The sequence below is a fragment of the Hakea prostrata genome, chromosome 4 (assembly GCF_041222555.1).
Source record: "Hakea prostrata isolate BN-2017 chromosome 4, UWA_Hpros_2, whole genome shotgun sequence".
In the NCBI taxonomy this organism is placed as follows: Eukaryota; Viridiplantae; Streptophyta; class Magnoliopsida; order Proteales; family Proteaceae; genus Hakea; species Hakea prostrata.
The window spans coordinates 42,873,396-42,887,213 of NC_142603.1; the positions used below are offsets into that span (position 1 = coordinate 42,873,396).

The 13,818-nt window shown below is 39.4% G+C and overlaps 1 protein-coding gene across 1 annotated transcript in view; it reads left to right on the forward strand.

Moving 5' to 3' along the window:
• Positions 1-13,818, forward strand: part of LOC149018971 (putative acyl-activating enzyme 16, chloroplastic) — a 95,071-nt gene that overhangs the window by 18,827 nt on the left and 62,426 nt on the right. The gene's annotated exons all lie outside the window — the stretch shown is intronic.

A 13,818-nucleotide genomic window follows, 5' to 3' on the forward strand; every position in this document is an offset into this window, starting at 1 on the left:
ATATCGTCTACATAGACAATGAGAAGTGTGATGTTAGTACCTGACTTCTTGACAAATAGAGTATGATCAGCATTGCTTTGCTTGTACCCAATAGAAGTCATTGCCTTCAAGAGGCATCCAAACCAGCATTTAGGAGACTGTTTTAACCCATGAATTGACCTCTTCAACCGACAAACTTTTCTTGCAATATTGTCATCAGAGAAACCATATGGGATTTCCATATATACTCTTCCTGCTAACTCCCCATGTAAGAAGGCATTCTTTACATCTAATTGGTGCAAGTTCGAGTCTTTGTTCACAGCTACAGACAACAGAACTCTGATAGTGTTTAGTTTCGCAACAGGGGCAAATGTCTCCTGATAATCAATCCCATAGGTCTGGGTAAACCCCTTTGCAACTAGTCTAGCTTTCAACTTGTTGACTAATCCATCCATATTTTGTTTAACCACAAACACCCATTTGCAGCCCATTGGTTTTTTTCCTAGAGGAAGTGTAGCCAGCTCCCAAGTGTCATTTTTCTTCATTGCCTGCATTTCCTCTACTATAGCTGCCTTCCATTTCTTATTAGCATAGGCTTCGTGCCATCTTTTAGGAACAGATACAGATGACAGAGAGGATATAAAAGCACGGTAGGAGTTAGACAAATAGTTATAAGAAACATATTTAGCTATGGGATGTTGAGTACAAGATCTGACCCATTTTCTAACAGCAATAGGAAGATCAGAAGAAGATACCTTAAGGGGAACAGTAGAATCTGATTCTGGAGCAGGAGACTGAAGTGGTAACGTATCACCTTTCTCAACCTGTTTTAGCCGGTTGTAATTCTTCCTCTGATAAGTCTACACCTCATTTTGGTCAATCTGATTTTGAAAGACCCCAATAGTGTGTCTCATAAGAGTTGTCTCCCCTGGCTAGGTTCTTCACATGGTTCAGAAAACGAAGGGGGAGGATTAGAGTCCTCAGGTATACTGGCTAAAGTCTCCCCCTGGTCAGGAAACTCTTCTGGGACTCTTAAGTTGTGTTGGTGTGTGATAGGAAGATCTAGAGTCGGAAAGAACACCTCTCCTCTAGGACTCTCCCCCTGGAGAGGTGTATAGTAAGGGCAAGACTCATTAAAAATTACATCCATGGATAACAATGTTTTTCTTGGAAGGAGGATGATAACATTTGTACCCTTTCTGAGTAGCAGAATACCCCAAAAATATGCAGCGTAGGCCGCGGGGAGCCAGCTTACTCTGGTGGGCTATGATTCTAGCATAACACACGCATCCAAAAACCTTTGGGGGAATAACAAAAGAAGAGGCTCCTTGAAGAATCTCATTAGGACATTTAAAACCAAGTATCCTACTTGGGCATCCTATTCATAAGGTAAGAAGTAGTGAGTATAGCATCACTCCAGTATTGGTCAGGTACATTCATAGCAATCATAATGGAATGAGCTATCTCTAAGATATGCCAATTCTTCCTTTTAGCAACCCCATTTTGGGCAGCCGTATCAACGCAACTGGTCTGGTGTATTATGTCAGAGTCAGAGAGACATCTCTGAAATTCACCATCAATATACTCTGTGCCATTGTCATTGCGAAGGATCTTCACAGTGGCATTGAACTGAGTTTTAATATATTATGAAAATCATGAAAACATCGAAAAACCTCATTTTTTTGTTTTAAAAGATTAATCCATGTAGAACGAGAGTGACAATCAATAAAAGTAACAAAGTACCTATGGCCAGTAATAGACACACGGCGGCAGGGACCCCACATATCAGTATAAATTAACATAAAACGAATAGTTTTTCTATTATGAAGAGAAGGTAAATAAGTAGAACGAGTCTGCTTCGCAAAAATGCAGGCTTCACAAAAAAAAATCATCTTCATTACAAGAAGAAACTAAATTAGGAAATATTTTCTTAAGAGTTTTTAGAGGGGGGTGACCTAGCCTATGGTGCCACTGATGAAGGTCTGATATTACCGAATGGACTTGATTAGAAGATGTAGTCAGAGCAGAAGTAGATCGTTCAATTGGCTCGAGCAAATAAAGTCCATTGTCTAGTTTACCACGTCCAATCTCCTTCCTCGTGACCAAATCCTGGAAGACATAGTAAGATGAGAAAAATGTCACTTTACAATTCAAGTCATGTGTAAAACTACTGATGTGAAATCCAGCCCTTAACCTAGCCTGGACACCCTATTTGTTTCGAGCAAAGATGAGACTTGTGGGTGTTTGAGCTTGATGTGGGGCCCAAAGTTTAGTTTGGATATGTTTAGAAGACCCTAGGATGTCAAGCCAAACCTCTCCCTTAGTGTTGATCCGAAGATCCAAAGTGAAGGAAGAAAACTTAGTGTGCCATTTCAATAAAAGACATGGTGAAATCCATGGAGATTGATGATGGATTTCTTTTGTTTTTGGAAACCTTGTTTGAATTGGAGATGAACTACACCTTGATGTTTAAGAGCTTGGTTGATGGACTTAAAACCCATTTGGACATGGTTGGAAGGTACTCCTATGTGCTAGGAAGGCCATATGTTGAGTTGGGAGAAGCCCATGTGAATTTGATGAAGTTTGGGCTTTGATATCCCTAATTTGGCCTTCTTGACATGCTTGGTCGATTGGGTGGTCGACTGGGCCAATCGACTAGCGAGGACAGAATCCGGAAAAATCTTCTGTTTAGGGTTTTTAGTGCTTTATTTGAGTAGACTTCGTGTCCCTTAGCCCCTTTTGTTTCTAAAACCTATTGGGAAGCCTCTTTCAAAGCCTCTCCTTGGTGATTTTGAAGAACTCTTGCAAGATCTAAAGTTCCTCCTCTTTTATTCATCTTCAAGGTTAGTATTCTACCTCTATCTTCTCTAATCTTTTGTTCTTACTGTTCTAGCTTATTGTTTTGATTGAGAAGAAGGTGTTACACTACTGTAACTACCTATTCTCTGATCTCCTTGTGTTTTAGAGTGAAACCCCATTCACTCTATGCATTCCTTGAAGCCATATGGTAAATCTCCTTGATTTTCCTTGTTTCTAAATTGGTTTTGATAGCATGATTCTTTCATACTATAGCTTTTCCTTTCTAATTAGTATTAGACATGCTTATTCTTAGTTTTCATTGCTGATCTACTGTATTCAATGTCTTTGAATGAATCTCCATTCATTCCATTGATGCTATGATCTTCATGCTTGAATTCTTAGCCATGATTATATGATATCTTCATGATCATTCCTTTAATCTGATTTCTCAATCATATTAGATCTGAATTCATGTTAGTATTCATCTCTAATCTATTGCTAATGATCCTCTTGAGTGAATCTTTAATCCTCCTTTGCAGCCATGGTTGTTTTCATTGAAAACCATGTTTTTGATCAAAATAGAAAGTCATGTTTCCAAATTAGAAAGTCATTGATTAAGTCATTGATTTTGACCATGGATGGTGTCTAATCCATACTAGATAGTCTTAGTATGTCTTTGTGAAGTTCCCCTTCGAATTTCGGAGCAATTAGACTTCAAATGAAGAAGTTATGACCGATTTAGTGTTTTCTGCCTGTCGAACACTGTTCATCTGGTCGACTGGGTGGTTGGTTGAGCCATTAGACCAACCAATCGATCAAGGCTGACAGTAACTCTGTTTTGCTCCGTTTCAACTCCTATCTCTTGGATTTGCTTCTTATGACCTATACATGTTTTGTCAAGCTTGTTTAGGTGATTTTGGACTTGTTCTCTGATCTCTGATCTCTTACTTGAAGATTATAAGTTCGGATTACGAGGTGAGTATTCCAACTCACAATATGCCTATTTACATGTCTTATTGTATTATGACATGAATGCATGACCTAGGTACTGATGTTTTATTTTCTTTACATCATGATACTTCTGCAACTTCTGTAGTGTATTCATATTGTTATTTATATATTGGAATTGATGATATAGTATTGTGAATGTGATTTGGACTATGATATGAATATGAATGTGAATGTGATTTGTATGGAATCATGATGTGATGTGAATGCCTAGGTTGTGGTTGTGGAATGGGGAATGCCCTATTGGCGTTTCTGTCTTTGGACATTAGTGGAAGTGGTATGGGACGCTTTCCTATGTGCCCCTTGACTCTTTCCCTAACTACTGGTTGACATACCTAGGATTGGTCTAGTAGTGTTTGGCTAGGAATACCCCTGTTATATCAGACCTGATTCGGAAGGGTATTGAGACCGAACGACCCATGGTAGCAATGCGGATTTGTGTGAGCTCAAGAGTGGTAACCAACCCGTGAGAGGACATGAATCACATTATGGTTACTCGTGAGAGGCCATTAGGGTTGCAAATAGTAGACTTGGGTTCATGGGAGTTCAAGACCGGTAACCAATCTGTGAGAGGACATGAGAGCTTCCCGTCTATTATTTGTGGATGACCAGTAGGGTTGATGAGTCCGTAGTTCGGGACTGTGTTGACTCTAGTGAGAAGGATATCGGAAAGGATCGCTCGGGGCGAGGAATGGACGTATCTGGACCTGAGTTGATATAACTAAGTAGAAGACTTGCATTTGCTAGGCTTTACCTTGACATGCGCCAATACTTAGACCAAACGGTGATGTGAGAGAGCGGTGACCTAAACCCCAACTATGGAATGTCCCGAGGGATGCCAGACCCATTACCAACCGAGGATGAGTGATTGAGACCTTCCCAAAGAAGTATGGTGCTATGACTTAAAGCATGTTTGCCATTAAAGACTAGCGTACATACATAGTGTTAGAAACATATTTGCATTTATTGTTTCATATCATTGCATATATGTTTGTTTGTGAATGCATGTGAAGATGCTTATTGTGTTTGGATTACTTGCTAAGTTCTTTTGAGCTTACCCTTCAGGGGACTTGTTTTAGATGACATTGCGCAGATCGAAAGAGAACTCGTGCCCCAGCACGGAGGACCTTTCCATACATGATACAACTCCGGAAGTCCTTGGACAAGGTGTTGACCAACGAGGCAGCCAACACACAGATTTGGACTGCATTGACGGCTCCCATTAACGGTAGCCGGCATCGTCTTATTCGCTGATGGGATCGTGCGCTAGATGCTAATCTGAAGCTTCAATAGCATAACCCAAAGGTGAAGAAGATGAAGACTGAAGAAAAAGAAGAGCCGACTAAAGATGTTGATTAGACTAATCTTGTTTCTTCTAGACTTTTACTTTATTTGTATTAGCTTAGAGCTTAACCTTAGATTTCAACCTACCTTCCGCATATGTTGTGGAGTATATTTCCGTTATACTCTACAGTTGTCTTTTGATTTGGTATCATGTTATTCTGGCACTCGATATTCTTTAGTGATCCTTTTGAGATCCTTTCTTGATTTTTATTATTAATTTATTGGAATACAATGATTTATTCTTGCTTTTGATTATGTTATTGTGCTAAATGGATATAATGGTTCCTAAACTTGATCTTCGGGCTGTGGATCACACACTCGGGTATTCCAGATAGGGTACCGGCTAGGTGGATGTGACAACTGATAGAGAGCAAGTTAGTAGAGAAAGAGGGAACATGTAAAACTTTAGACAAAGAAAGGTATGGAGAATGTTGAATGGTCCCTTTTCCAGCAATGGAAGAATAGGAGCCATCAACAATTTGAACTTTATCCTTTCCAGAAGTTGGAGAATATTGTAAGAAAAAAGAGGATAAACCTGTCATATGATATGGGGCTCTAGTATAAAAAATTCAATGAGTAGAAACTGAAGAAACTTGGAAGCTTGTAAAAGTCTTACCTGAAATAGCAAGGTAGTAGTTGGTTTGGTTAGGTTAGTAGAGAAAGCAGTGGTAGAGGTTGTACCGGCAGTAGAAGATTGCAGAATACGTCGCAGAGTAGCTAACTACTCTTGTGAAAGGCCAACGTCTGCAAAGGGTGTTGTGGAAACTGTCTCAGAAATATGAGCTTTCGATTTTCCTCTTTTTTGCTCAAAATCAGCAGGCTTCCCATAGAGTTTCCAACAATTGGCCTTGGTATGATATGGTTTGTGATAGTGCTCACACTTGAGAATCTCTTTAGCTAGATCAGATTTAGTGCGAACAGACTGTAAGGTTGTTTTCTCCACAATAGGAGCATGAAGCATGGTTAATCGCCGGCTTTCCTCACACTGAACAAGTGCATAAGACTGTTCTAGTGTAGGAAACGGAGAATGACTTAATACTTGCACTCTGATCTGATCATACTCCACATTCAAACCTGCCAAGAAGTCATATACCCGAATCTTATCAATGTGCTTCCTATAAGTAATCACATCATCTGGATTAGTGGGGTGATAATCCCCATAATGATCCAACTCCTGCCAAAGAGAGTGCAACTCAGCATAATATTGGGCCACAGTCAGTTCCTTTTGGGTAGTCTCATGAAGCTTCTTTTATAGCTCATAAACCTGTGCATCATTCCCCAACTGTCCATAGGTTTCAGGAGTAGCCTTCCAGATTTGGGCTGCAGTATCAAGTAATAGGTAACCCCGGGCAATATTTGGATGCATGGAATTAAAAAAGAATGACATAATAAGAGAGTCATTTGATATCCATTTATCTGTAAAAACACCTGCGGTAGTAGGTTTCATAGTGGTGCCAGTAATGTGTCCAACTAGTCCTCTTCTAGCAATAGTTAGGTAAGCAGATTAAGACCAGATCAAATAATTTGTGCCATCAAATCTTACCGAAAGAGGATGAAGAGTGGGATAATGTTCGGATCCAGTGGGAGCAATAGTACCATCGGTGGTTGCCATGTTGAAAGAATTGTCTGCAGTTCTTCAGTCTTCACCCCTTCAAAGTAACCTGAAATGTGCAGAATGCAACAGCCAAACCACCTAAAATAGGTTCTAAATACCCCCCCTCTTTTTTCTCTCTTCTTTTTTTTGAACTTTAGAAAATTACAAATAAGCCCTTGAAAAACTGGAAATTACGAATAAGTCCCTGGAATTTTGGAAGATGACATTAAGGTCCCTAAAAAGCAAATTACGCATAAGTCCCTGCAGTTATGCTAATTTACTAATAGGTCATTGAAAAAATTCCAATTTACAAAATAAATCCCCACAATCATCGTTTTTCTGGCCTACGGTATCCATAGAAGAAATCCCAAGTCTAATAGAACTTCTATAGAATTGCGATTGCAAGGACTTCCGCAACGGAGTGAGACTTAAACACCAGAAATTGAGAGAAAAAGCAGGGTTAAACTCACTCACTGTGTTAAGAATTTGAGGCACAGGAAGCAGTGGCTTTTCTTCTACTTTTTCTCCTCTTTTTTTCTCTCAATGGCGCAGGAAGCAGCAGTAGTGACGGTAGCAGCAGCAGATTTCAGTCAGAACTGAAAAACTTTTGCGACGGTAGTAGTAGCAGATTTCAATTGGAACTGAAGAACTTCTGCTTTCTCTCCCCTTTTTTTTCCTTTTTTTTTCTCTCGATGGCGCAGGAAGCAGCGATAGATTTTTTTGGAAAGAATCAGAAAATTGCTACCGGTTTGAAGAATTGCAATAGTTTTGAAAAAATGCAGAGAATTGAGATGGTTTGCGATGGGTTTGAAAAAAATTCAGAAGGAGGTAGGTCTTCGTTTCGTTTTCTTAATCAAACTTAGGCTCTGATGCCATGTTGTGAAACACAATGTTTGGCAGAATGGCTTATGGATCAATGATCTCAAGCCCTCTATTTATAATTAAGTGGAAAGTACACTATTACAAGGAATAGAATTCTACATGAATACAAACTCTAATTTAACTCCTATACAAACTCTAATTGAACTCCTGGTAGAATCCAACAATTAAGAACTTGAATTCTGGTGGTTCAACCGAATTAAAACAACATTTGATTGGTGGCTACAAAGATGTTGCCAAATGTTCCAAGATTCCTTATAAAGTGCAAAAAGCAATTGCAACAACTTTAAAGGGAGGGAGACAAAAAAGGGATGAGATGGCACAATAGAAAAGGGAATTTGAGGATACAGTGCTGTGTAGACCTTTTGTTGATGTTGATGAGGAGTAAGACGACGATGAGGAGAGGAGAGGAGAAGGGTAATGGGTATTGAGTCATAGGCCGAGTGGAGACAGACGAAGGTTGCAATGGAAGCTAGCAGACATTCCTTACATTTTGAGAATGTGAGGTAATATGAACAGACAGGACGAGTAGGTGGTTCGGGGTCAGGGGCATCCATGCCTCCTAGACATAGTTTTCATAGAAGTGAGAGGACTGAAAGGAGGAGGAAGATTACACATTATGATGCCACATTAGACCAAGACCCCTCCCTCTTTAAGCATCAAAACACCTATCAAAGAAGCATTCCATATATGTTTGCTGGAGGTAGAGAAGGCAGTAGGGAGGAGGAAGCGATTAACAAATTTATGCTCTACAACAACATTGCAGCCAATATAACCAAAACACCATACTATCAAGGGATGATCAATGCAGTTGCTCGGGTAGGTGTAGTGGTTAAAGGCCCATCAGTTTGGGAAGTAATGAATAAATATTTACCAAAGGTGAAGCAGGAGGTGGAGGAATACATTGGTTCATTGAAGGAAAGATGGACAACACATGGTGTTATTGTGATGGCTGATGGATGGACTGGTCCTACTAGACAGTCCATCATTAATTTCATGCTGAGCTACAATGGAAAGACATCCTTCCTTAAGTCAATGGATACCTCAGATAAAATCAAAGATGTTGACTACCTTTACAAGCTTCTTAGGTAGGTGTTCCTTGAGGTAAGGCCAAGCAAGTTGTCCAAATTGTCACAGATAACGGTGCTAACTTCAAAAAAGCTAGTGAAATGTTGATGAAGAAGAAGAGCAGTAAGATCCACCTCTTTTGGACACCATGTGCAACACACTCAATTAATCTTATGTTGAAGGACTTGGGGAAGAGAAAGTCAATCAATGCTATGGTTGACAGGGCTAGAAGGGTCAATAATGTTATTTATAACCATGGTTATGTGCTGAAGATGATGGAGAACCACTATAAGGGTGATCTAGTCAGACTTGGATTGGCTAGATTTGCCACCAACTATGTAGCTCTGAAAGACTTTCAGAAGAAAGTGGTGGGTCTACAGCACATGTTTGGAAGTGAGGAGTGGTTTAATTGGTGTGGATTTAGCCATCCTGATCCAGTAGTAGTCCAACAAACCATTGCTAATGATTCCTCTTGGAGGCAGCTGAATATGACAGTGGGCATTTTAGAGCCTATTGTGTTTGTTTTAAGGATGGTGGATTCAAAGAAGAAGCCCATAATGCCACATATATTGCTACCCTCCAGCAAATGAAAGAGTTGGTTAGAGCTGCTGCCCCTAGCCCCTTCAAATCCTACGAGAGGATCATCGATGATAGATGGGAGACACACTTGATGCATCATGTGCACTTGGCTTATGAGTCACTTTTAAGTCTTTAAGTTTTTGTTGTATACTTTAATTTACATTGTTAATTTGGTATAAGTTATAACTTATAATTTACAAACAAGTAAACAACCAAATCATTAACCAAAATTTTTATTTCCATAATACAAGCTTACTACCTCAACCCAAAGTCCCATTACAAGAATGATCTGGGGTTTAATGTAAGGTTGATGAATGCGGTGCAAGACGTGGTGGAGAAGCTTGTGCCAAATCCTGTCATGTAGGGGACAATTAATGGAGAGGTGAGAACTTATTCAATTGTTTCTTCAATTTCTTGCATTAGTGTATATATAATAGTAAAAGTACAATAATTGAACAATTGGTGTATAGATCAGGGAGTTTAGGGATGCTTCTGGGAGTTTTGGAAAGCCTTTTGCAGTTGCAACTAGGAAAAAAAATGATCTTAGTAGATAATCCATTACTATAAGTCTATAACTCTATAAGTGATAACTAATAATTTATATAAGTATTAAGATTTACTTGCCTAATGTATTCTTATATCTAGTTATGCAGCTGACTGGTGTATGGAACTAGTTTGCCAAATCTCAGGGACATAGCAATTAAAGTACTCTCACGAACTTGCTCATCCTTTGGTTGCAAGAAGAATTGGAGCACCTTATCGCTCATCCTTAGTAAGGTACGAAACAGATTGGGGAGTAAGAGGCTCGAAGACTTAGTGTATGTGCATTACACCTGAGATTCATAGTAGGGCACGTACAAGATGATATGGATGATGAAAATCGGGAACCTATTAAGTTGACTGATATATTCCACGAGTCCCCCGTAGAGGATGAGGAAGACAATGTTATATATCAGTGGGTTAAGGATCGAGGTGGCCCAGTGCTGGATGGGCCAGGAGGGCAGCCGGATCCTACCATTGTTGCTGCCATGGGCCCATATGCTGTGGCTGACCACATGTCTTTTGATGAGGGTTAGGCTGTTGTAGCAGCATCAACATGACCAAGTGTACCATTTGTGGAGCCACGTGGTCAACTTGAAACAGCTGCGGTGATGTTTAGTAGTGGGAGTTCAGGTGATGCCGATGATACCGTCCCTCCAAGTTAGCCATCGAGACATGGAGGCAGTCAGCTGGTGGTGTTGCTGGTGGAAGTCAGGGTCAACAAAGGGAGTCAGCTCCACTAGGTCTGAGACATCCGACACATGCGAGCCACAGTTCCCCTATCTCCTGGACTTATACTAGGAGTAGGAAGAGCAGATCAAACCAGGGGCAAACGAATGATGATGCAAGCATGTAGGATCTTGAATTGAACATGGGAAGCATGAGCCTAAATCATGGTCACATTGGTTCACAACAACAAAGTTTGGCCAATTGGCAAGTCATCGAGTACCTATACGGGGATCATAGCACCGGGTCAAATTACACTGGGTATTCTTCTTATGGAGATCATATTATTCCTCAAGACCCTACACCTGAAGAGTACACATATGGGAGTGAAGGTGGGTTGTTGACTTACTTGTTTAGAAACCCCTACCCATATATTCAACAGCAACATGAACAACAAGAGCAACAATGGCTCTTTCACCAACCCACGACTAGCGGTTACCCCAGAGTGCTATTCCTCCAGTATTCTAACATGGAGACATATCGGTCCCACATAAACCAATATGTGACACACTACAGTGATGAGTTGACTTGGGAGTCATATGTGGCCACTGTTCATAATCAGTTGATGCCGAATGTTGAGTGATACTTTTGCTGTCTTGATACTCTTGTACTCCTGTGAACTTATGGATTATGATTTATGACTTACTGAAAGTCTAAAACTTCTTATAGTAGTAAAATTTTGAAGACATTTAAGTTCTTTGATAGTTTGATGTGTAATGTATTTGATATTTGATAATTGATAACTTGAATTATTTGATTATCTCTATATTAAATGTTGTCTAACCTTGCATTTCACAGCATTTCGGTTTTACACAAAGGGTCGACTTAGAAGACATACTTAGGGTTATTTTCTCTCAAATCCAAGGCCACCAGTGTGTTCAAAAGGCCTTAAATAGGTTAAATACCAAGTTTCAGCCCAACTGGTGCCCTAACGCTATAAAATTTGTATATCTTGATTGAGATCTCGTCATCTTGATTTTTTTAAGTGGCGATATCTCCCACCATGTCTGGGCTGATTCAAATTTCATTCCTCACATTTGATAATCAACAAGCTAACATCTTCACAAGAGCTTGAGTGTCAAGTTATTCAATAGTATTCTTAGCAAGTTCTGCTTGATAGACATCTGTGCACCAACTTGAGGGGGAGTGTTGTAAGTCAAAGAAGGGTAATTTTCTTTTGTTAGGAGTTTTATTATTTTTAGTCCCAAGTATTTTGTACTCTTCACTTCATTCTATTATTATAAATAAAGGGCTGTAGTGTCACAATGACATAAGTCATTCTATAATTATAAATAAAGGGCTGTAGTGTCACAATGACATAAGTCAAGATTCACTTGCCTCTTTCAACAGGTCGAAACCTGCGAAATTTTGATCATAATTCTATGTAGTTTTGACCAAATTTTGGGCTTTTTAGGTGAAAATTTTGGTCTAATTTCTTGCATACTACCTATTTAAAAAGCACAAAAGCACAAAAGCACAATGTCGTAGACATTTTGCTAAAAAAACCGATGAAAAGTTGTCATTCAATTGTTAGTATACATGAGAGGTTCTGAGAAATACTAACTTCGTAAAATCGGACAAATTGTGTTGCATACCTCAAATGTTTGATACAAAATTATATATAAAAAATAATACAATAACCAAAAAGAAACTCCTAGGCTTTGGTTCCAAGTTGAGTGCCTTCGTGGATCCATCCTCTGAGTAGTGCTCTAAATACTGGACAAAAGCAGGCCAAGTCATGGTATGCCTAAACTTGTCCATTTAGTCTGCCACTGCACTTCTATAGGCAGCCTCATCAACATAAAGTAGACATCCTGGCCTAGGGAATGTAACATTAAAATGGAAGGTTTAGAACAAACCTTGAATAAATCTAACCACCTCAAAGGAGGAGCGGAGCATGATGGAAGGAAGGGAGTGACTAAAATTGGGTAAAAAAGGGCTTAAAAGAAGCAAAGTCAAAACTTTGCTGGTGGTACCACTCAAGTTCTGCGGAACCTTGCAGAACTTGTGTGAGATTTGGTAAAATAAGGCTGTGGGTGAGCCGCTTCGATCGAGACAAGTCAAAACTTGGTAAAAGAATTTCTCCATATAGGTTTCATCTTGTTTTTGAAAAGGGAAAATTACATATAACATGAAATTTCGAAACTTGCGGTTGATCTTTGTACACTAGTTTAGACCAAACTGTGGAGGCAGAAAATTAGTCAATGCTTCCTTGTTTTTGAGGTTAATTTTTTTTGGATTTGACTAATTATTTGCTAGTTTATCCATTTTCATTTCTTCTAGTAACTAAAAAAGTAATTGTATAAAAAATAATTTTTTTTTTAATGAAGCTCCTATTGTGCTTCTTCCAAAAAATGAAATTGAAAGAAGGCCTAAAGACATGATTTGCCCAATGTTGGCTGTGTTGTTATTACTAAAACTGCAGACCCATACAAAAGGGGTATAGTTTCTTGGTAAGTTCCGCTACGTGAAAGTAGCATTGATCGGCATAGGCCAGCCGCTGATTCTTTCGAAGGGTTACATGCTAATTGCCCACTTCAAATGTCGCCATCAATTGTGAAAAATATATCCTTAAAGACTCTCTTGAAGAACTAATGCTTCAGATGTAATTTTCTTGGATGTTTGTTTCTTGCTTTATGAAAATAAACAAAGTTCAGAAGACGTAATCTTCCATTGCATCTAGTCACTAATTGCCAAAAAGCTTTATTGCTAGAAAAATATACGATGTTTGTTTGACTGAGTTCATCAACTTGACTTCTGGTTTTTCTGCTTATTTGTTACTATTTTAAACATGATTTTTGGATTCATAGTTGTGTATGTTTTGTGAAATACTTTATTTTTGTCTTTCCAAAAAAATCCATTTCTTAGGGTCGGAGGAATGCTTTGGGAAGTTCCTCCAATCTTTTATTTCTTTCTCTTTCTCCCCCCCCGGGGTTCTACTAGTAACTAAGGAGGACTATTCTATCTCAGAAAAGGACTTGAATTAATAAGAAAGTAAACCAGCGGGGAGGGTAGGGCTGCAACAAGGCCGGGCTCAGCAGGGCTTTCAAAACCTAATCCCAGTCTTGAATGGTCCATTCCTGCCCTGAACTTGACTTTTGGTCTATTAATCTTGTCCCCAACCCTGAACCCTAATGGGCGAAGAAAGCCCAGTCCCATCTTGATTGTCAATGATTGGGTCTGGTCAGGACTAGTTGCCCCCGTCGTTGTCTGTGACCTTGGCCCTAGCCCTAACAAATCTGATATTAAAAATATCTCAACTAAACTGAAAATGAGATGCACGCTTGGACAATGACACATTC